The 24,510-nt window shown below is 34.2% G+C and overlaps 1 protein-coding gene across 1 annotated transcript in view; it reads left to right on the forward strand.

Annotated features, from left to right (window-relative positions):
• Positions 1–687: 687 nt before the first annotated feature.
• LOC124359384 (hexokinase-1-like) overlaps positions 688–24,510 on the forward strand; it is a 94,322-nt gene continuing 70,499 nt past the window's right edge. The window contains exon 1 of the mRNA XM_046812078.1: positions 688–822. The gene's annotated coding sequence lies outside the window, so the exon portion shown is untranslated. The remainder of the gene's footprint in view (positions 823–24,510) is intronic.

The raw sequence follows: 24,510 nt of genomic DNA on the forward strand, positions 1-24,510 counted from the left end.
GAAATGTATTACTACGAAAAAAAAAACACAATAGCGGCTTCAGGTAATTATTGAGCTTTTGAAACTTTAATTCGGTATTTTGGTTTTCCATTGGTCTAGGATTGATACTTGAAAATATTGGTAGAGAGTTAATATTGGATACCTGTATGTACTACATAATATATTATATAGTCTATATTAACACATCAAAGTCATGCGGAATAAATAAAATATCAGTAAAAAAATAGTACACCCTGAAGCTATAATGTATGTAGGTACTGTAGAAATTTTAATATTTTTATCTTGAGCCATTTTTATTTGGATCTGATTACTAAGTTGCCTACTTACTTTTAATGCTTGCATTTTTATGAGGAGTGATCAATAACGTTTAGGGCTATGAATATAACATTAAAATATATTTTCAAACCCAAAATCAATTAACCCTTTTCAAACGGAGTGTTGAAAACGGACAGACTATGATAAAAATGTACTGTATAATCAAAGAAGTCGAGAACTGTGGGTAATGTAGGAACATGTAAATTCTTCCTGTGTTGATTAGAAGCAGGCAGTCCTCACGTAACAGGTAACCTGGTATAAATTTGCCAAGGTCGCGGTATGGCGCGAAAGTGCGCAATAATGTGGCGGTCAGCTGGTGTCGGCTGTCAGCTGATGTGGGAAGGGAAGACGCTGTCCTCTGATTGGCCAGCGCTGGAGGCTCGCTGGTTGTGTACACTACACGCTGTATCCTACATACATACCAGTACCAGTTACGTCCGCTACATTCTTCGTTCCGGTTCAGTTCCAGCGTCCACAACAGCGACTTTTCCCGCTATTTGTATATCGGTAAGTGCTACCAGTATCTGATTTATTTTGTCTTCCGAATAAGTTCAAAAACGAAGTTTAAATTTATTTCTCAATTAATAATAATGTATAAATACATTAATAATAATGTATTTAAAGAAGGCCTTGAAGTGTCTTGCTTATGAATGTTTAACACGTGAGTATTAACAATATAAAATAACTTTTATGCAAGTATTTAACGGATTAAATACTTGAATAGAAAAACAGCTTGCTATTGGACAATTGGAATTATGTGTTCAAACAAAGCAAAACCAATGGATAATTTAAAAATTGCTGGTATGTTTGTCTTTCTGTCCTACGGAGAATGAATCTATAAACTCGATCTGCCTGAAACTCATTGTTTTTATATACTCGTCCTTTCACCACGAATAATAAATATACTATAGCGACCGTTGAATCATTAGTTCTTATGGGATAGAATCAATAATATATGTATAATAAATTGTTTTATCTTTGCTCCAGAGTATCTAAAACTAATTTATTGTTTGCAGAAAAATTTAACGTAATACATTGTGCTGATAAGATAAAAACTCTTCGTGCTCTATCTGATATATGTGCTCATACAACGTATTCAATATTTTTAAATTCAAGGTTAGAAACATGTTTCGAAGATACAATATGAGAATCTCCTCCTCGGTTTTTAGCCTCACATGTGGAAATGGAGGCTAGATAGATATTTCGGTGATTCACTGTGAAATCGCAGTAGGAGAAGCTTCTCACTCTAAGCCTCGCATGTGGAAATGAAGGCTAGATAGATGTTTCGGAGATTCATTGTCATACCGCAGTAGGAGAAGCTACTCCTCGCTTTTAGCCTCACATGTGGAAATGAAGGTTGGATGGATTTTTCGGAGATTCATTGTGAAATCGCAGTAGGAGAAGCTTCTCGCTCTAAGCCTCGCATGTGGAAATGAAGGCTAGATAGATGTTTCGGAGATTCATTGTCATACCGCATTAGGAGAAGCTACTCCTCGCTTTTAGCCTCACATGTGGAAATGAAGGCTAGACAGATTTATCGGCGATTCATTGTGAAATCGCAGTAGGAGAAGCTACTCCTCGCTTTTAGCCTCACATGTGGAAATGAAGGCTAGACAGATTTATCGGCGATTCATTGTGAAATCGCAGTAGGAGAAGCTACTCCTCGCTTTTAGCCTCACATGTGGAAATGAAGGCTAGATAGATTTATCGGTGATTCATTGTAAAATCGCAGTAGTAGAAGCTACTCCTCGCTTTTAGCCTCACATGTGGAAATGAAGGCTAGATAGATGTTTCGGTGATTCACTGTGAAATCGCAGTAGTAGAAGCTACTCCTCGCTTTTAGCCTCACATGTGGAAATGAAGGCTAGATAGATTTATCGGTGATTCATTGTGAAATCGCAGTAGGAGAAGCTACTCCTCGCTTTTAGCCTCACATGTGGAAATGAAGGCTAGACAGATTTATCGGCGATTCATTGTGAAATCGCAGTAGGAGAAGCTACTCCTCGCTTTTAGCCTCACATGTGGAAATGAAGGCTAGATAGATTTATCGGTGATTCATTGTAAAATCGCAGTAGTAGAAGCTACTCCTCGCTTTTAGCCTCACATGTGGAAATGAAGGCTAGATAGATGTTTCGGTGATTCACTGTGAAATCGCAGTAGTAGAAGCTACTCCTCGCTTTTAGCCTCACATGTGGAAATGAAGGCTAGATAGATTTATCGGTGATTCATTGTGAAATCGCAGTAGGAGAGGCTACTCCTCGCTTTTAGCTCACATGTGGAAATAAAGGCTAGATAGATGTTTCGGTGATTCATTGTGAAATCCTAACAGGAGAGGCTACTTCTCGCTTTTAGCCTTACATGTGGAAATGAAGATGTTTATTATGATGGATATATTTTAGAAAATATCATGCCGAAATCATGTTTCAGCCAAGTAAAGCCATGTTTTTTTACACAAATTAGAATATTGTGTACCATACAGCCGACAAAGGTCGAGGATAATATAACAATTAAATGTATATTATTATCTTACCGATGAGAGCATTCGTATCCATAACGTGTAAATGAGAAACATCGCATTATTAAGTTTTTAATTGCTTTGATGTCCTCCTTCAAGATCCTGTTGCCGTATGCGGGTTAACAACAATAGAAAGTTAAAACTCGATTATGGTAGCATGATCATGAATTTATACAGGGTGTTTCATATAAAGTATCTCAGATCAATCATGAGAGAAAGGATTATCGTAGAATAGTGAATTAAACCGCTTCCCCTTGAAATCAACTCTTGAGAACAGTTTCAAAATGTTCCCATGAATGTTTAAGTATTAAGTGTGTCAAAATCCTTAGGCCAGGGGATTCCGAGTTTTTCAAATGCACACAATTTTGTACAGTTGTGAGAATTGAAAAAAAATTACTCCAGCTTATTTTTTTACGTAACATGATCATTTTCTCAAAGTTATATTTGAAAATTATCTAATGTTAAGATATTGTACATTAAACATAATTTTGTTCGTCTTTACAAACCAGATAGCTGTTGTATTTGAAATTTTTCTATGTTCTGTGTTGATACTACATTTAGTAACTCCTCAGATCCTTCGCATATTATAATGTCTATTCAATAATGGGCTTGGATTATTTTGTATTTAGAGTTAAAAATAGATTTACACTGATTAAATAACAACGAAACCACATCTAATTAATGATAAGGAGTTACATCTCTGACAGAGTAAAGAATGTTGTATAAACAAATGTTAAAAGCAAAGGCAACTGTGACTAAAAGTCCCTTGGCAGCAACAATTGTCTCTGAGTTTGATAAAATATAAAATGTTAAACTTAAATTTAAGGTTATTTCCTTCCTGTTATTATCGATTTGAATGATCGACTTCATGCAGTGGAAATTCAACGCTCACACGAGCAATACATTGTCTGTAATGATGAATAGAATTGCGTTTAGTGATGTATTATTGGACGACCTCGGTTTTAACTATTCAGCAATTTTATACCGAAGTGTGTTTTATGACACTGCAAATATTGTGTGAAATACAAAGTATTGTTCATTGTCCGTGAAACAATCGGTCTTTATAACCGTTTCTCGTTAGGCAAATCATCGTTTTCATCATCATCATCGTTATGCTGCTATTTCCCCAGCAAGACAAGTTCATATTATCTAACCCAACCCTATTACCATGCATTGTATTATTTATGGTTAATTGTAAACAGATTTGTCGCAAGCGTATTAGGTCTTAATAATATTTACCACTCATAGGTGTATGTGGGGGTCTGATGTTCCCCCATCGGAGTAAAAACCGAATGAAACATTCGAGTTTGCTCGTAACAAGAAATATTTAGTTTTTATTTACACGGAAAAACTTAAAAGAACAATAACAAAGCACAGAGCATTGACGAAACTACAATTTCCAAAAGGGGGCTGCTTACCCTTTGTTAGTAGTATAAAAAATAAAAGAATTCAAGGAAAATCCAGTTTAGCATGTTTTGTATGGTAGTTGACAATGTTTAATTAATTATATAATTGAATTGATAATTTTTCTTCAACAGTTTTTTTTTTTAATTATACTTTGGGGCTGCTATAGGTAACCTCATGGGGGATGAACGTGATCCCCATAACCCTGCTTTTAACGTCGTCACTGGTACAGTCCACACTCTTCAGTAGATCAGTTGTATCAATCAAAATTAATTTAGGTTACATTTGGCTTAGTCCCTCTGTGGACGGTTGTTAAAATAATTGACTGACTCCGTGAGTCGTAGGGTGAGGTTCAGTCGAGTCTGTCAACGAACCAACATGAGCGACGCCGGCGTGGTGTTATTCTACTTTAATACACTTTCATACTGTTTTTTATAAATATACAATAATAAACCTTTTAACACTTTTTGATAAATTTTACATCGGACAAACCGGCCGATCCTACAAAATTAGATTTAATGAACATATAAAAGCATTGAAGACATCGTCATATTCAAAATATGCCGACCATTTAAACAACACCGCCCATACGTACACTAACATCAAAAAACACATGCAAAAAAGTCATTTATTGTCAACTTTAAAATATTTAGAAATTTACAAAAGTTCAAAAATTAATCCTAATCTATTATTAAATGACAAAGGTTTTCTAACAAAAAATGTATCATTCGTTAAACTTTTAAACGATATAAATTGATCACATATAAAATTAAATACAAACATTTAATTTTCGTTAAAACTAAGTTAGTTAAATCATGAAAAAATTTGGTTTCAATTATTTATTTACCTTAAGCTACAAGTATCAGATGATTAATTACTTGAATTCAAAATGTACATTGTACAAAATAAAATCTATCAAAAAGTGTTCAAATGTTAATTATTGTTTATTTTTATCAAACACGTTTCGAGGCTACGTGTCCAGTAAATTATTTGTCTTGTTTGGGTGTTTTCTTTAGTCTATAGATTTTAGTTTTTATTTTTATTTCCCATTATTGTAAATAGTGTAAGATATGACAAGAGTTGTTCTGTAAAGCAGTTGTTATACTGAGAAACGCTTGCAATAAAGGCATTTTTATTATTTTTTTATTTTATTATTTATTATTAGTATATGTTATAATTTGGGATATTTTTAAATGGTTCGAAAATGTTGTCTGCTACTGCATTGAAGTTGAATTATCCAAATTCAAATATTACCATAAGGACAAGATTTTACAAAGATGCAAAGAACAGTAACAAGTACCTTATCATAAACTATTATTAAATTAATTATTAGTGTTTTGTAATATGTTAGACTGGTAATCTAAGTTATACGTAAAATAAAAAAAATCCGAAAATACTTTGTTTCACTATTGCCTTTCCCCGGCTGTGAAATGGCATCTATAGACTTGTATAAACATTTTCAATATTGTTTACGATTTATTGTCTATAAAATTCCTCATGTTACAATTCGCCTACATTTTTGTATACAATATCTCGTACCACCATTACTGTTTAAAATACCTCTTGATATAAGTTTTAATTATAACATATATTTAACTTTAGATTTCCATGAATTTCCGAAGGTGTAAAATGACATTTGTATTTAATCCATAAAGCAATTTTAATTTTAACTTATGAAAGGAATTTAGTCTACATATTTAAAACTTATAAATAAGAGTAAAATAATATACACGTTTTCCGATGCAACAGTGGCTAAAATCGGGAGACAATTTAAAAGGATTTAAAATTTTCTGCCAAGCTCGCTGGAACTTTTCTTCCCTTCCCCTGTAAGGCTACCCCTTTCCAATATTACTTAGAAGATTTCGTTACAATTAAAATTGTTAAATTTCCAGAAGATCACATCTTTTTGTTTCTCTAATTTGAACGTAGGTTGTTTAAATTTAAAATATTTCCTGAGCGTTCTAAACTAAGTTATCTTACAAAATATCATACTCACATATTTCATCGCGATATCCGTACTATCTTGTATGGGATACTAAATTTTCCGATATGCATTCTTTTTGCAATTTACTTTTATCATATAATGACATAGATTACTGTTTATCGCTACGAAATACAAATTTACCACAAATATGATGCGATTGACCTCCACAAGGTTGACTACTAGATAATTTTAATTAAAATGGCGATACATTTTAGTGATAGGTGAACTGATTGGCATACATGAAATTAATTACACTTCGGCCTTTTCGTACAGGCCCCTTGTTTGGACAGTGTTTACGTTACCTTACTCTACAATTCCACTCAATTCCATTTTTATTAGGTATGTGTGCTGGATCACGGGATGTCCATCAACAACTGAAATGTTCATCTTCTTGAATCAAATGTTTTAACCTCTTCTTTACTCCGTGAAATAATTAATTTGCCACCCACATATATAATGCATTACATCTGTACATGGAATTGCAAAAACTGAAAGAAGGAATAGTAAATAAGAATATGTTTCTACATTTAGTCCATTTTCAAATATTTGAACCAAAATCACTGTGTGGTGTACAAATACACTGTAATTAAATCTTAGAGTCGGTTTTGAAAATGTTGGAAATAGTTATATTTCCTGGCAATCTATAAAACAAGTCATTGATAATGATTAAAATTTACAATTAAAGATAAATAAGTTTTTCTTTGTTTCCATCTCATCTTTATAAACAAATTAAATATTGTAATCATGAATGTAAGCACTATATGTTGTTTCCTTTTTCTTTCTAGTGTGGTCATAAGGTGTTAAATGGTTGTAATTTAAAAGGGTGTATGACATCCTTTTTTAATAAATTATAAATTTATTAGACCTACTTTCTGACGTTCTTTACTGCTGCGAAGTTACGATGCGTTTAGTCAACGCTGTGACATCTCCACATCAGTGTTTTCAAGTTTCAGATGTTTTCATGTATTTATGTGTGATTTGTTGTGGCTTTATTTTCATTTTAACCCACAACGAAACGCTAATTTCACAGCGTTGTAACGTCGCGACGCTAAGGAACGACAGAAAGTAAATTTATAATGTATGAATATAAAGTATGTTCCAGCAGTAGGAACTAACTTAATCCTTTTTGAATAACGATTTTTCCTATGAATTTTAGAATTTTATGATAAATCGATGGTAATGAAGTAACCATTAGTTGATTAATGTAAATCTAAAATTTTGGCCAAGGCTTAATATAATTTTGTTATAAAGTCTATAGACAGATGAACAGGAACCGAACATTCCAGGAACATTTTATTTATAAGCCAAACGTGCTCACATCAGTACGTACGGTAGGCAAGTTAATCATCGCATTTAAACAATCACACAACTTGAACTTTTTACTTTTCTAGTGAATAATACTCGTACTAACCGGTCAGTAACTTATTGATCTATTTATTTTTATTCTCCATAGTGGAAGGTGGATATTCTATATTTAAGTATTTCTGATCTACTTTCACCGCCCTGAAATAGAGAAATCACCTCCCGTTATAGTTCCGGGCGCCTCGCTTCGTGTTTACTTTAATGCGCTTTGTTGATCTTACCGTCTGCGTCTGTATGTCAATAAACTATTTGAACCATATAGCAATACATTGTAATATATGACAATATTAAAATACATGACGTATCATAACTTTGTTTTTTAAATGTCCTAAACTTTATTTTATAATTTTTTTTAAAATAACAGCATTTTAGAAGTGAATATTTGATTGATCAACAATGACGTACACGGAATTTAAGTTTGTGGGCCTGACTAAAATTACTACATATAATATTTTATTCGCATTTAACGAAAATTACAACGTTGGCTAATAAAGTCCATATCTGACTAGAAAAGGACACGAATAAAAAGTTAAAAGCCATACAATTTTGTGGTAACATCACATATTAAACTGCAGGTGAGTTTTTGGTTTTCATGAAATACACGTTAAAAATACTTCACTAGTATTAAAGCGATTAAAATACCAATAGAAACAAACCGTACAAATAATAATAGTAAATGTTAAATTACGTCAGAGCTGGAAAAACGTTTTCGCTTTTGGTTCAAAAAATAAAATATTGCTAATCGCTGTACATCTCTAGCACTTCTTATGTTTATTTCAAAGACCTTTCGTATCGTTCCATGTATCGCAGATGAATTTTTTTAAGTCTGTGAATATATCAATAATTGGTATTTCAAATTCCAAGGTCTAGAAATGTTTGCGATAAACAGGCGTCAGTACGCTGAAGCATATCGACCTCAACGGTATCAATATTGCCGTCATCCAAGCTTGGGCCTCTTGGACGTCATTTATCACACGAGTGTGTAGTATTTTGCTGAACTATGAATTGTAGATAATGTTTCATCAGATTATAAAGCACATTGGAGATTTTCCAGTGCTGACCCCATTTTCACAATTTTTGTCTACGGTTCGTCTCCTGTGGTATGAAGTGTTGCATGACGTGTCTGTGTACTAGTGTGGAGTGAGCTATTCCATGTGCAGCAAGCTGTGCTATGGAGCTATAGATGTGACATGGAAATAAAGATTCATACAAAATTTCAAGTATATACTTCAAATCGTCCTTGACATATTTCTCTGAGAGATATGCTTCACTAATGCCTAGCCAACCCTATAGGAGGAACATTAATCATTATAAAATCGATCTTGACTACCTATGTTTAAATGTTCACAGCTCTATAGCTCAATTTGTTCACGAGATACCCTCTCTGAGTAGTAGTCTTTGTTAACGCTGAGCAAAATGGACGAGAGAAATTTCGAATCGATCTTGCACACGCAAAATTAAAGTTTTACCCAAAAATTCAAGTCTATAGCTCAATTCGTTCGATACATTAATATTGGATTGTTACCACATAATTCCGGTTAACGAAAATAATCTTGACTACCTATGTTTAAAACTTCACAGCTCTATAGTTCAATTTGTTCACGAGATACCTCTGTGAGTAGTAGTCTTTGCTAAAGCTAAGCTTGAGCAAAATGGACGAGAGAAATTTCGAATCGATCTTGCACACGCAAAATTAAAGTTTTACCCAAAAATTCAAGTCTATAGCTCAATTCGTTCGATACATTAATATTGGATTGTTACCACATAATTCCGGTTAACAAAAATAATCTTGACTACCTATGTTTAAATCTTCACAGCTCTATAGTTCAATTTGTTCACGAGATACCTCTGTGAGTAGTAGTCTTTGCTAAAGCTAAGCTTGAGCAAAATGGACGAGAGAAATTTCGAATCGATCTTGCACACACAAAATTAAAGTTTTACCCAAAAATTCAAGTCTATAGCTCAATTCGTTCGATACATTAATATTGGATTGTTACCACATAATTCCGGTTAACGAAAATAATCTTGACTACCTATGTTTAAATCTTCACAGCTCTATAGTTCAATTTGTTCACGAGATACCTCTGTGAGTAGTAGTCTTTGCTAAAGCTAAGCTTGAGCAAAATGGACGAGAGAAATTTCGAATCGATCTTGCACACACAAAATTAAAGTTTTACCCAAAAATTCAAGTCTATAGCTCAATTCGTTCGATACATTAATATTGGATTGTTACCACATAATTCCGGTTAACGAAAATAATCTTGACTACCTATGTTTAAATCTTCACAGCTCTATAGTTCAATTTGTTCACGAGATACCTCTGTGAGTAGTAGTCTTTGCTAAAGCTAAGCTTGAGCAAAATGGACGAGAGAAATTTCGAATCGATCTTGCACACGCAATAATTCAATTCTATAGCTCAATGTATTCGTGAGCTATGTTGAAATGTTGAAGCTTTTGATGGATAACGTTCAGCCAAATCTCGTAGAGGGATATGGAGCATTGGTAAACTTGATCTTGCGTAGGTAGAAATAAAGCAACATTAAAAGTGTAAAGCTCAATTTCCTTTTAAATATATCTATTATAGGCTTCGCTGTTGCTCAGCCAAATCCCTTTAACAGACATGCATCGTCATTGAACTTGATCTCACTTCTGTAGAACAAGATCAATCTATAGCCCAATTACCTGTCGAGATATCCTCGGACGGACAGACAGACAGACAGCCAGAAGAGAATTAATTTAATATTTTCAGCCCCTGAGTGACAGGCTTCGCCAATTACGTTCCTGCTGAATTATTTTCGCATCAATATATTCGCTATAGCCATTACATAACTTTGTATAATGAGAGACTATATTACATTGCATTACAGTGCATATTTTTTAAGTATGTGCTCAAAGAAAGGGTAGATGAATTATTTTGTATATTACTTAAATACAACCTTATGCGATACATAACGTAGTTATGGTGGAAAGATGTGATTCAAAGTAAATGTTGAGTTTACCTCCAATCCAACTTCCTCTTAGTGCACCGTTTGAAATCTGTAGACTCCAAGAATAAAGTCTGTGACAGCGTCAGATTTCAGACCCTGCTCTAAGAGGAAGTTGAATTGAAGCTAAACTTAATATTCACTTTGAATCAACACATCCCACCATAGCTACTTTATGTATAGACAACTAGGTTGCTTCAACGTGCTTACAGATCGTTTCTCATAAGAATACATTGTAGTGCACTCAGTTGTGCACCTGATTATACAATGAGATAACCTTTTCACTAAGATTACGTTATATTTTGTAGTCTAGGTGTTTCTGATGGCGATACAATGTAAAGAGACCATTTTGAGCTTCTTCGTCGCCGACTGTTTTGGATCTCTTCAGACGAACATGACTCCAGATTCCACGTGTCAGGTCTGTGACAGCGTAAGATTTCAGAGGAAGGTGAATTTGAGCTAAACTTAACATTCACACTTAAGCGATAATTTTTAACATCATGACTTATTGTAGTGAATGAAGGTGTTGTGTGCATGCATTTGCTACAGTTAGGCAATTGATAATGTGCCCCATTCGCCTTTGTTGATATAATATATTAAAACTGTATCAAAACACTTTCACTGAGATGTTGTTTCTGATGTAAACAAGTGGTTTGTTGGTTGAGGTTAGTGATATCTAATACCTTTTTCACGCCCACCAGTGGTTTAACTAAAGCCACTAATGTATATAATATCCGAAATGCAGATTCACACAACACCATAGCTAAAGTATTTTTTTGAAAACTGTAATTGAAAAATTATAGGCACTTAATTATGCATTCTTAAAAAACAAAGAAGATATTTTAAAAATTATTTCTATAGCTCAAAGTTTTTAAAAATCACTTTTTTAATTTTCAAAGGTGTTGTATTTGATTTTTATTAAATGGGTGGAAAAGGAAAATGATGTGTCTCTTTGAAATGCCTTATTTTGCTATTAGATTGTTTTTTTAACATTACATAAAAATTTTTAGTTGTTATCTTGACTTTTAAAGGAGATATTAAGTTTATTAGACTTCCCTCCAATAAGACACGAAATGCAAAAACTACTAAAGTATATTTGTGTGTATGTACTATATAATAAGATTAATACTAAGGTGTTTCACTTAATTTAAAACATTCATATGGTTGGAAGTAGAGTAATTAAATTAATGGGGCGGCGGGCGGTCCAATATATTTTAAAGGGATGTACAATATTTAAAAAATTGGTAACTCACAATATCATCAAAATGCTCGCGTCTAAAAGGGTTGTTTTTAAATTTTCAGTGGTAAAATAATCATGAATTAACGCCCAATGATGCATCTGGAAACCTAAACTTCAATTTAGCAGTACAGCAGAACACTATTGTTAGTAGATTTTAAAATAACGATGATTCATAAAGAAGGATTACCTACGTAGCAAACTCACTCACATGGCGAAGTAAAATTGGGTATAAATACACGTAATGTGGAACCTAAATCGAAAAATTAGATATTTCCATTGAAAGATAATAATCCAGAAAAATAGTGAGTAATGTGTAAAAGAATGACAACATTGCAATATTTCTTTGCATTATTCCTAAAGTTAAACGTTATTTTCCAAAGTAGTTATTTTTACTCTTGAAAACAATTTAATAAGCTTTGTAACAAAAATACAAAATAAAGTGTTAAAACATTTTATTGCCAGCAAGGCGATCAGTATTATATATTTTCCAATTTGAAAGTCAACACTAAAATCATTTTTAAACGTAAGAATCTTAACAGTCATAGGGCAAAAAATTGATGCAAATTCTTCTTACTTTATAACTGTGTTTATAACGCAAATTAAAGTTTGTAAAATGTATGTTATTCAGCCTGTATCAAATTGGAAAGAAAATTATTACGTAACTTTTAATGCAAGAAAATTATTAAAAAAAACGCACAACTACTCCACCTACCTTCTCCTGAAAAATGCAGCAAAAGCATCATGTGAACATTTGGAATAAAGCATTAGTGTAATTTTCAATTATTTATGCTGGAAAAAGAAAAGGATCAAGATAAGATTTGTACTTATATTAATTATTTACAATATACTTGCTGTTACACAACATATTCACCCATTTAACATGTACATAAATTTATCCTAGATTATGTCAAATTTAGTAGGGTATACTGTAATTTTTTAAACTGCTCGTCCAAAATCATTGATACATGTATTCTTTTCATGTCTGATAGAAAGCCGAAATTGTGTACAAGCTCGGCAGTAATGGTATCGTCCGGAAACTAATATTTCTTTGGCGCATAGTGAAGAAAAAACGCAGCTTGTATTTACAAAGAAAACGTGGGACTTGTATTCGTTAAAATTAAGCTCATTTACGCTTTTAGCGTTAATCCTTTTAAAAAAGCGTTAAGGATTTAAAATTTCTATTATCTTATACATGGTGTTTATATTAGTCATATAAAATATTAATCATATGTGTGCTGGATCAATTTACGGTATTCATCTCTGCTTGACAAACCCTTTAAATGACGCAATCTTGACCTATGCTTACGTTAAATATTTTTGTCAAACTCCATGTGGACCATCCTACATTGGATGGGATATTTATTACTACCCTAAAGTTATTTTAAGGTCCAATGTGCATTTACCTAGTTTAATTTCCCAACTTGAACCAAAAAAGTATATTAAGCCGTCTACAACAGGACCTATATTGTGACTTTTTGAAACTGTAAACCAACTCTATATTTGAAGGGTAAGCCTTTGGGGTCGGTTTCACGTGTTTTGTGTCTAAGCATTGTGTTCTCCTAATAGAGCCCTTTAGTTTAATGTACTGTTCCGTATTTGATAAATTCCCACACGATTTATGCTCTCATTTAAAATCCATTCTCAATCATTGTCGGCCATCCCACTGATATGACAGAAAACGTAGGCCTATAGTAATTTCATAAATTGAATTGTTAGGTGTAGTAATGATGTACCAAATGTTATTGCTTTATTTGTAATCAGAAAAATAAGAAAATATTAAACTGGCGCGGGACTTTAATAAGCAACCTTTTATATAATATAAATGTTTGTTACGGTTAACATGACAATAAATAATACAATTGCTACGTCCCATGCGATCAGGTGTCTACATCATTATTGTCATACGAATGTAAGAAAATCGCCGATTCCGTCAACTTCCACCCAAGACAACAATCATTAATTTAAGTTGGACCCGCCACCTGCTGTACCACAGACCAGTGACTCTCATAAGTGTACACCAGATCGCAAAAATCTCTTACGTCAGGCGCGGGAATCAAACCCGTGACTTCCAAGTCAAGCGTCCGAGAGTAGCGCCTTAGGCCACACAGCCATGCTGATTTGACGTTTTGAATGTACAGATAGGTAGCTCACTTAGAATACACGTTCTTGCTGTTAGGGTCAGCTGGATTCCATGTCAGTTCTAGGGTTAAAGCAACAAGGGATTGGTGTATGTATATATGGGTTGGCTATAGTTTCGGCCTTCAAGCCTCTGAAAATAAGGATTGGGAATAGTTTTTATTTCAATATGGTCAGACCAATACAAACTACGAAGTAGCCAGAGTCCACAGTAAATAACATCCCTATCAGTGTGACCACACCCATTCCTCAAGGACGTCATAATTACTATAGATTACATCCGCAATACTGACCGGTCCATTATTGATCTCCGACAATTCCATTCATGGTTGACGTCTGGACACCTGAGTGATGATCGGCATATTTGACCATAATTTATGTCCAGTATACACACATTCATAGTAGGCGTCCGAAGTAATTCATGTGTTATATGGACACATTTGATCATTATTAATTGATGACCAATATAGCCTATTCCATCATAATCTTTGGTTTTACGCTCGCTATTCTATACTATTATATAAAATTCTAACGTCATTTGTGTGTGTGGGGGGGGGGCATGCGTGCGTGTGCGCGTGTGTATGTCTGTGTCTGTGATTATTAATCAATTACGTAAAAACAACTCCGGTCCGATTGTACTGAAATTTTACATAGACATTTTTAGGATGATATCGCTCCCATAAAGCGAACAATACCCTGATATCCTGAACAACTCGATAGTGAGATTGCAGCCTACACTCGAGGTTCCTGCTGATCTATAAAGTTACTTGTGTTAAAACACAGGTAATATTTGTAATGCGGAAAGGAGATTAATAACCTAAACATGTCAAGACATTCATTATTTGGCTAAAAAGTTGTTTAGGCACGAGTAGGACTTGGTGATATCGCTCCCATAAAGCGAACAATACCCTGATATCCTGAACAACTCGATAGTGAGATTGCAGCCTACACTCGAGGTTCCTGCCGATCTATAAAGTTACTTGTGTTAGAACACAGGTAATATTTGTAATGCGGAAAGGAGATTAATAACCTAAACATGTCAAGACATTTATTATTTGGCTAAAAAGTTGTTTAGGCACGAGTAGGACTTGGTGATATCGCTCCCATAAAGCGAACAATACCCTGATATCCTGAACAACTCGATAGTGAGATTGTAGCCTACACTCGAGGTTCGCGCCGATCTATAAAGTAACTTGTGTTAGAACACAGGTAATATGTGTAACGCGGAAAGGAGATTTATAACTTAAACATGTCAAGACATCCATTATTTGGCTAAAAAGATGTATAGATAGTGAGATTGCAGCGTACAATCGAGGTTCGCGCTACCCCGCGCTGGCCTTGAGGTGTCGATCGCCAGTTTCAGTTGGGGTAGGCCTCCCTTTGTAACACAGTAGAAGGATGCTTGACCCACCCTCTTCATCCGCGTCCTCTCCTGGTGGCACAGCTTTTACTGGCAACAGATTTACCAGCGATACTAGGCCTACTATATTTGCCGTAAACATAAATTCTGTGGAAAAAGAAACATTGACAAGTTATAAGTTACTCCTCCTCCTCTATCCTTTAATTCGTAATATGAAATTTTAACTCTTACTATTTAACCAATGAAATATTTTAGTGAAATGTTATTTTAAATCCTTAACATTTACATATTTATAAAATGTTCCTTAGGTCCATTTCTCAGTATTATATTTACCCCGTTCTGTTGTTATATATTATCCCAGATTGGTTCTAAAAATGTTCATTTAAACTTAGTAATTAAATTACAAATCGATAAGAACAATTATTTCATTCCGATTCATATATCCATGCGGTAGCGGGATATTTTACTATTATATAGTAAAAGTTAGTGAGTTACAATATACATTTAGTGATCTTAGAAGATGTTTGTAGTGTTTTCCTATGTCCATTTTACAGTAAAAGACTTATATCGATAAATAAATAAAATGTTATAATAAGAAAACAAATTCTTTACTTGATTAGTAAAAAATTCTGTTCAGTTCAAAGAACTCAGCCATGTGCGTGATTACAACAACTGATTAACTGTACATTTAGATACAAATACATGTTAGTGCAAAATTATAGTAGCGTTTGTTCACATATTACGTAATAATACGTTAGTTTCATTCAGTAAAGGACGTTTTTACTAACACTCTTTACGACACTGTACACTATTTGTAAATCGTATCCCAAAGAAAGTTTGGACAAAAATGCCAGCCAGACCTTGCTTGGAAATATTTATTACACTATGGACCAATTCTCTTTACTGTTGTACCAACCAAGTGACCTCACATACTTCCTAGACCATGAACAGTTTCTGATTGATGATAAATTCAACGTTGCAAAACAGTTGTTTTGCGGGTAAAACTTCTTATAAGTTCCTACTGTCCTGTTTAAAGATATTCTCTTGTATATATCCAATTATCCATTTCCTCTAAAAAGATTGTCCTTCCACAGTCCTATCTTAAATTATAAACCTAAACCTGCTTGGCCAGATATCCATTAGAAGGCTCTAAGATCTCAATGAAATGGATTGTTGATAGGTTAATATCACTGAGGCAGCGGATACTGAAGTGGTTCCATTAAAGGATTACCAACAGATCTGAAGTTAAACGTTGGTTATTCCCTTTTGGGTCATCAGACACACGGGCCTACGGACCTCTGTTATTTGAAAATGTAAATTCACAAATACGAATAGCACATGGTTTAATAGTTCTGATTCACAAGTTTATTCATAAATTACAAATATCTATACTAATTAAAGTAAGTCTAATATAATGATCTAGATAAATACTAATGTAATAAGTATTGTAGTGAACGCTTAAACATTAACCAATATACAGTGTCAAAATCTTCGTAGTTTCCATTTTTAGATCTTCATTCCATTTTTTTAAGTATGATAGAAATGTTATAATGAATCTTCTTTGTAAATTTTGAATAATTTATAAGCTCTCTATACTTAATATGATGTTTAGTAGCCTATTCTCAAGCAATTTGAAGGAAAGCAATTCAATCCTAATTAGGTGAGGTGCTCTTTATTTTCTTTAAAATTATTGTTGCATAAAGTGTTGTAATACGGATTTTTTTAACAGAACCCACCTTCTTCTAGGTACAAAGCAGTCTGTATTTTTTAATTTGCTTTCATCAAAGGCGAAATAATTTGGAAAAGTTCTTTACTACGGAGATCACTTCCTATTGCTAAATCTTGGTGATTCTTCCCAAAATACCAACAGGCTCTCTCTTGTCTATCCCATTATCGCTTCGTTCTAAACATTTTTTATATAAGCCAGATAGTGTTTACAATAACTGGTAAGATGTTTTCCATACGGAGGATTTGAATACACATCAATCAGTTGATTTCACACACACACACACACACACACACACACACACACACACACACACACACACACACACACACACACACACACACACACACACACACACACACACACACACACACACACACACACACACACACACACACACACACACACACACACACACACACACACACACACACACACACACACACACACACACACACACACACACACACACACACACACACACACACACACACACACACACGCACGCACACACACACACACACACACGCACACACACACACACACACACACACACACACACCAGTTTGTGTCTGGCAGTTGAGTAGAGCGGACGTATTGTTGTGGTCTTATCTGTTAGCGTTATTGTTGTCATGAGTGACTGTGTTTCTTGTGGTGACCTGCTCCCTGATGCAAACGACTTTGCAATTTGTTCTGAGTGTGATTCTAAATTACATTTCGAGTGTGCTGAAATTTTACCTACTACTTGGAATCGTATGGGGCAGAGTAGGAGAGATAGCTGGAAGTGCAAGAGCTGCTTGGGTAAGAGCAAACACTCACGAAAGGAGCAAGCTGATAAAGAGGTACTTAGTAAATTGCATAAAGATTATTTATCGAAAATGGAAGAAACTATCAGGGAACAATTTTCCAAATATGAAAAAACCTTTTCCGCTCAAATAGCAGAACTTAAATCTTCTGTGGAGTTTTGTTCAGCTAAGATTGACGAGTACGAAAAACAGGTTGGTAGTTTTAACAGTAAGGTAAATGACCTTCAGAAGATACAAAATGACTTGCAGCAGGAGAATATTAAGCTTAAGAAGGAAGTTGTGGCTTGTCGGTTGCAGTTAGAAGAATTGGATCAATACAATAGAAATAAAAACATTATAGTTGATGGTGTACCGGAGAAAACTAACGAGAACTTAAGAGATATTGTGTGTAAACTTAGTGATCTAGTTGATGTACCTATAGAGGTGTCCAGGGACATTCAGGCGTTTCACAGGCTCCCTACAAAGCGTAAGAACGTGCCGAAACCAATTATCCTGCAATTTACTAATAGACAAGTAAGAGACACTTTTTTGAGTAAAGGTAAGAAGGCTCGCATTGAATCTTCAGATGTTATCCGCGGGGTCCCGACTACAAGAGTCTATGTTAATGAGCATCTCACACCTAACAACGGAGCTTTATTGTATCACGCAAAGAAGCTGAAGAAGTGTGGGTACAAGTACGTCTGGGCTGTGGACGGCAAGATTTTCACAAGACAGTCGGATGATAGTGAGAATATACGAGTGTCCACCCTAGAGAAGATCAACGAGCTGGCAGGTACGGATGTGGTCGGAGACAGAGATGGAGTCGGAAACTGAATGTTATCTATAGTTAGGGAAACATTTACTTGTGTACTGTATTTTTTTGTATGGTAACAAATAAGTTAGACAACTTTAATGTTTTTAGTAACAACTCTAAAAAAGATAAATAGTAGGAATAGGAGACGATCTGAATGGATTAATGATGGTCTTATTTTGCTTATAAATAGGAAGAATGCCTTGTACAAATTATACTGTACTGATAGAAATAATGAAGTTATAAAAAATAAATATAAACGTTTATCTAATGCGGTTACTGGGAGAATTAGGCAAACTAAGCTTCAGTATTATTCTGCTCTGGTTGACAAATGTAATGGTGACTCAAAAAAATATTGGAATGTTATTAAGAAAATTGTAAAGACTAAAAGTAAGTCAATTAGCAGTATTTTAGTAGACGGTAAGTTGGTCGAGGTTACTGGCAATGAAAAACTTATAGCAGATGCATTTAACACGTACTACACTAATATCATTTCAACTCTTAGAGTAGAAGCTTTTGGTAGCGACATGTTTCTAATGGATAATTTACAGCATAATGTTTTTTTCAGCAAGTTTGCATGTGATTATAATGACATTATTAAAACTATTACTTTGTTAAAGAATAAACCTAGTTGCGGCATTGATGGCATTAGTATAACTACGAGGGCAAATCAAATATAAACGGTAATTTTGCTGTTGACTGTACCAAACATGTTTGGACGTGATGCGGCTGTGGGTGATTGTCGTTTTGCTTAATAGGAGTGGGGGGAACTGCTTGCTTCACACTAGCGTTGTTTTCTACCTTCAGTACAGCCATGACCGAGCGAGAGGTACATCCATCTGTTGCGCAACGCATCGTCATAAAATTTTTAACAAATGAAGGTGTTAAGCCTTCGGAAATTTTTACTCGTTTGCAGGCACAGTTTGGGGACACTACTCTGTCTCAAAATCGAGTGTGTACGTGGGCCAGAGAATTTAGGGATGGCCGAGAACTTGTTGAAAACGAAAGTCACGGTCGACGCCCAAGGTCAAGTCTTACAGATGACAACATTAGTGCGGTTCGACAGCTTATTGAAGGTGATCGCCGGTTAACTGTTCAAGAAATCTCGTCGGATATTGGTATCAGCTACGGGAGTGTTCAGTCTGCAATCACAGACCACCTTGGCTTCAGAAAAATTAGTGCTCGCTGGGTTCTGAGGTTGTTGACCGGAAATCAAAAACAGGTCAGGTCGGAGATTGCTGGGAGACTTCTGCAACGATTTCAAGAAGAAGGTGAAGATTTTTTGAGGCGCATCGTCACATGTGATGAGACGTGGGTCCACCATTACACTCCCAAATCGAAAATGGCAAGTAAGGAGTGACGAAGGAAGGATGAAGGCTGCCCAGTGAAAGCCAAAACTCGTCTCTCAGCCGGAAAAGTTCTTGCAACAATTTTTGTTGACTCACGGGGAGTTCTACTCATTGATTTTCTTCACGATCAATGAACAGTGAATGCGGCTTACTACTGCCAGGTGCTACAGTCAGCAAAAACCAGTTACCGGAACAAAAGACGAGGTGTGCCCATTAGAGATGTCATCCTTCTCCATGACAACGCAAGGCCTCACACCGCATTGTTGACAAGGGATAAATTGGAAGAAATGGGCTGGGAAACTCTCGAACACCCTCCTTACGGTCCAGACCTGTCCCCTTGTGACTATTTTTTGTTTGCGCCCCTGAAAGAATCATGTGGAGGAAAACGATTTGAAAACAATGAAGACGTCGAAAAGCACGTGCGCGATTGGTTAACAACTCGCCCTCAATCTTTTTATGAACAGGGAATATTCAAGCTTCCAAATCAGTGGCAGAAGGGTGTAGATAATGCAGGAGACTACATTGAAAAATGTTGAAGGTATAGTTTCTGTATAATATTATTCAATAAATATAATTTTGAAAATTACTGTTTATATTTGATTTGCCCTCGTATTATTAAGGAAAATATTGAAGTGTTTGCTCCCTTGTTGTTTGATATTTTTAGTAAGTCTTTTGCTCAAGGTGTGGTTCCAGATCAATTTAAAGTTGCCTCGGTTGTACCCATTTTTAAGGCAGGAGATGACACTCTGGTCTCTTCATACCGTCCTGTTTCAGTAATTAACGTTGTAGCAAAGATTTTTGAAACTTATGTTAAAAGTCAATTAATGTCATATTTCAACTCAATATTATTTTTTTCTCCTAATCAGTTTGGGTTTTTGCCTGATAAATGCACAGATTTAGCTGTAAGAAGGCATGTTAGTAGTATAGCTGCGGGTGTAGATAAGCACAAATATACTGTATCGGTGTATCTAGATTTTAAAAAGGCTTTCGACACTCTGGACATTGATATTTTAATTCAAAAATTTAAAAATGCTGGCATAGGTAGTGATGCTTTAAAATGGTTAAGCTCCTTTTGTAAGGGGAGGAAACAAGTTGTTAAAATCAATAGGGTTTTAAGTGGCACCCAGGAGTTACAATATGGTACAGCGCAAGGAGGAGTTTTGGGGCCCTTGATGTTCCTGGTTTACATTAATGATTTATTAAATACTGATTTGTGTTCTTCTATATATGCGTATGCTGATGACACTGCCTTAGTGTGTTCATCGTATAACAAAGAGACCCTAAAATTACAAATAAATACTGATCTTGAAAAAGTCTCACAATGGTTAATTAGAAACAAATTATTGATTAATTCATCAAAATCTAAGTGCTTATTGTTTTTTGAACATAATACGCCAAATGAGGTTTTAACGCATGAATTTAAATTGTTGTGTCATACGCATCAGTGCGTGTATCAATGTCGGTGTTTGCCTATAGAAGTAGTTGATGCGTAAAGTACCTGGGCCTTTATATTGATAAGTATCTCAAATGGGATCACCATGTCAAATTTTTGGTGCAGAAATTAAGGAAAATTAACTATGCATTGTACCACATGAAAGGTTATTTAGTTGGTGATTATTTAAAAAATGTTTACTTGTCTTGGTTTGAGAGTACGTTAAGGTATGGTATTGCTCATTTTGGGGGGGCTTATCCTACAATTGTTTCACCTTTAGTAATGTGTCAGAGACAGGCTGTACGTATAATTTATAATGTAAAAAAAATGGAAAGAATGAGTTATTTGTTTTCTCAGAAAAGTATTCTTACTTTTAAACAGTTATACCAGTATTCTCTATTAATGCATGTTCATAAATATTTGCCAGAATTTAAAATAAAAAGTGTAATGAGAACAACTCGTTCTGCACAAAGCATTCTCTTAGAAGTTCCGTTTTGTCATAAAGAAATAAGTCGGCATCAGTTTTATTACCTAGGCCCCAAGATATTTAATGATCTCATTGTTTGCTGTGGTAATGATATTCTGTTTGAAAAGAAACATAAAGTTAAAATGAAGGTTATAAATTTTATATGTGAGCATGTTTTTTTATAATTGTATTGATTAATTAATTTATTTGTTTAAAAAAAGAAAAGTATAAATGCATTGTGAATTATTGTTCCCTGTTTATTTAGGCTAAGGATTCGAATTATAATAGTTTTTACTGCCATAATTATTAGCTAGCTATTAAATGATACAGTTTGAAATTTCTTTATATGTAGTTGTTGATTGAATGTTTAGTTGTTAGGTATATTTACAATATTTCTATTTGTGTTAATTACATTATTTTTTTTACTTATTTAATATTTATTGTAATTGTTAAGACTAAATAATTTATTTACTTGTACCATAGTATAAATGTATTGTGAATATCTGTTTTTGTATATGACGTAGTTTAAGGGCCTGAATGGAATAAATTTAATTGTCATATCACGTATTTGGTATCAGATATTTATTAAATGGTAAATTTTGTTATTCTTTTATATGGCTACTGTTAAAATATTTATTTGTTTGTAGTTATATCTTGTCATATTTAAACTATATATTTATTAAATTAACTATTTAAACCTTTTCTATATTGTAGATGTTTGATACTAGATAGTTTATTATTAGCTTGTAATATTTAGTATAGCAGAGATTTATTTAACGCTAATTTGTAGAACTTTTGTGATTTTTTCTAAAACAATTTAGGTTTAGAAGTGCCTAAAGTAATAATTATAAGTTAAAAATAGCTGGGACTGCAACACTGCATATCTGTAAAAGGCATATTGTTAAAACACAAACGAGTTCCCGCACGCGCTCGTTTTAGTGGTGCATGGGATGTATATTGTAAAACTTGCATGTTTACTGAATAAAGATTTTTTGTAAACTTTGTAAACACACACACACACACACACACACACACACACACACACACACACACACACATATATGTCCTCGCAGTAGATAATGGAAAATATTTTGGCCTATGTTCTATATATTCATACGAAAGATTTTGGAGGATACAAAGATATAAAGCACAGAGTTTACGTAAATTCTAGAATTTACGCATTTTATATAGAAAACTATTGAATAACATCGATCATTCTATCGAATACAGTGAAACTCCTGTATAGAAATGAATCTCTTAGTATGAATTGTAAATAGACATTTAATTACGAATTATCAGTACATACTCATTTATAGTGAATAGGTATCTAGAGGTATCATAAATCATTATCATACCATATCATTCTGGTTCAGATTGTCCAAATCATTCTTTAACAATGTTCCAGTAGTTTTGGCCATTGCAACTTTATGTAAAATGGTAATAATTTGACGAACTTAGTATTTCAAATTTTTTACCGTTATTTTTTAAGGTCGGTTGAATGCTGATCCATTTTGTGTCAATCTCGAATTAACTGTGAATCCCAAAATAACGCTATAAATCTCCTATAAATATCGTGTTTAATTGATTTGTACATAAGTTATACAGTACATTGTTTCAGTCAATTTTTTGTTAGAATGAGACAACCCATTATTGACATAATAAGTTAATCAAAAACTTAATACAATTGAATTACGTACGCTTGTAACGAAAATAATGAAAAATGTTTTTCAATACCTATGGGACGGTGATTATTAAATTTCAAAATAAAACAAGTCCATTCTTTAATTTAGTAGCTAAAGTAATGATAACTCCATTTCCAGGTGAGTTCAGGAGAAAGAGGGGTATTTCTTCAAGCTTTGCTTTTTAGTGGGTGTGTCTTCAGGGTCCCATCTGTCGAGACCTCCACACTTCCTCTACAAAAAACTTTAATTTGGATTGGTAGTAGAGAAATCGTACAACCATTTAACAATTTAAAACGCTCATTTAAATGATACATGGCCACCTATCGGGTGTCAGCATCTTTGATTAGAGTGGAACTTCTGGGACGTAATTTAACATTCCATTTTATCGTTTTTTTTGCAGTCTGTTAGGCGAATAGTGTCGATTTTCGGTGAGACCACAAAACTGTCGTCGATGTCAGAAACTCGAGATGGCCTGCCGCAAACACGGACTTCCGATTGGCGAATATGTTGCTAGCTTCTGGCTTAGCGTTATCAGGCCTTCATAAGCCATGGACTCTCGCTTATCTGCCAGATTAGCTTGGGCTCATCTCGTCACTGTGTTTGTTCATTTTGTTTACAACAACTGCTAAATACGCAGGGTATTCCAACGTTCTTATCGAAGTGAATTATACAGGGTGTCCACAAATTACTCTATCACACTTCACCATTTGATTTGTTATGTCAAAATAAGTATGAAATGGCATATTAAGTATAGTCCTATCTTGATTAACTTACGTTGAGCAAGTAATTTTAGCTGTTAGTTATAACAATCAGCCCATTATTAGCAGTAAAACAGTGCCTGAGTAACTCATTTCGTGCATTTCAAATTAGGAATATCGTGCAATAAAATCTTTACTATTCCGTTATTACTTGTCGTAGCGAAATAAACGGTGTCAAAATATTTATATAAAAGTACCCCA

The sequence above is a fragment of the Homalodisca vitripennis genome, chromosome 4, assembly GCF_021130785.1.
Source record: "Homalodisca vitripennis isolate AUS2020 chromosome 4, UT_GWSS_2.1, whole genome shotgun sequence".
Lineage (NCBI taxonomy): Eukaryota > Metazoa > Arthropoda > Insecta > Hemiptera > Cicadellidae > Homalodisca > Homalodisca vitripennis.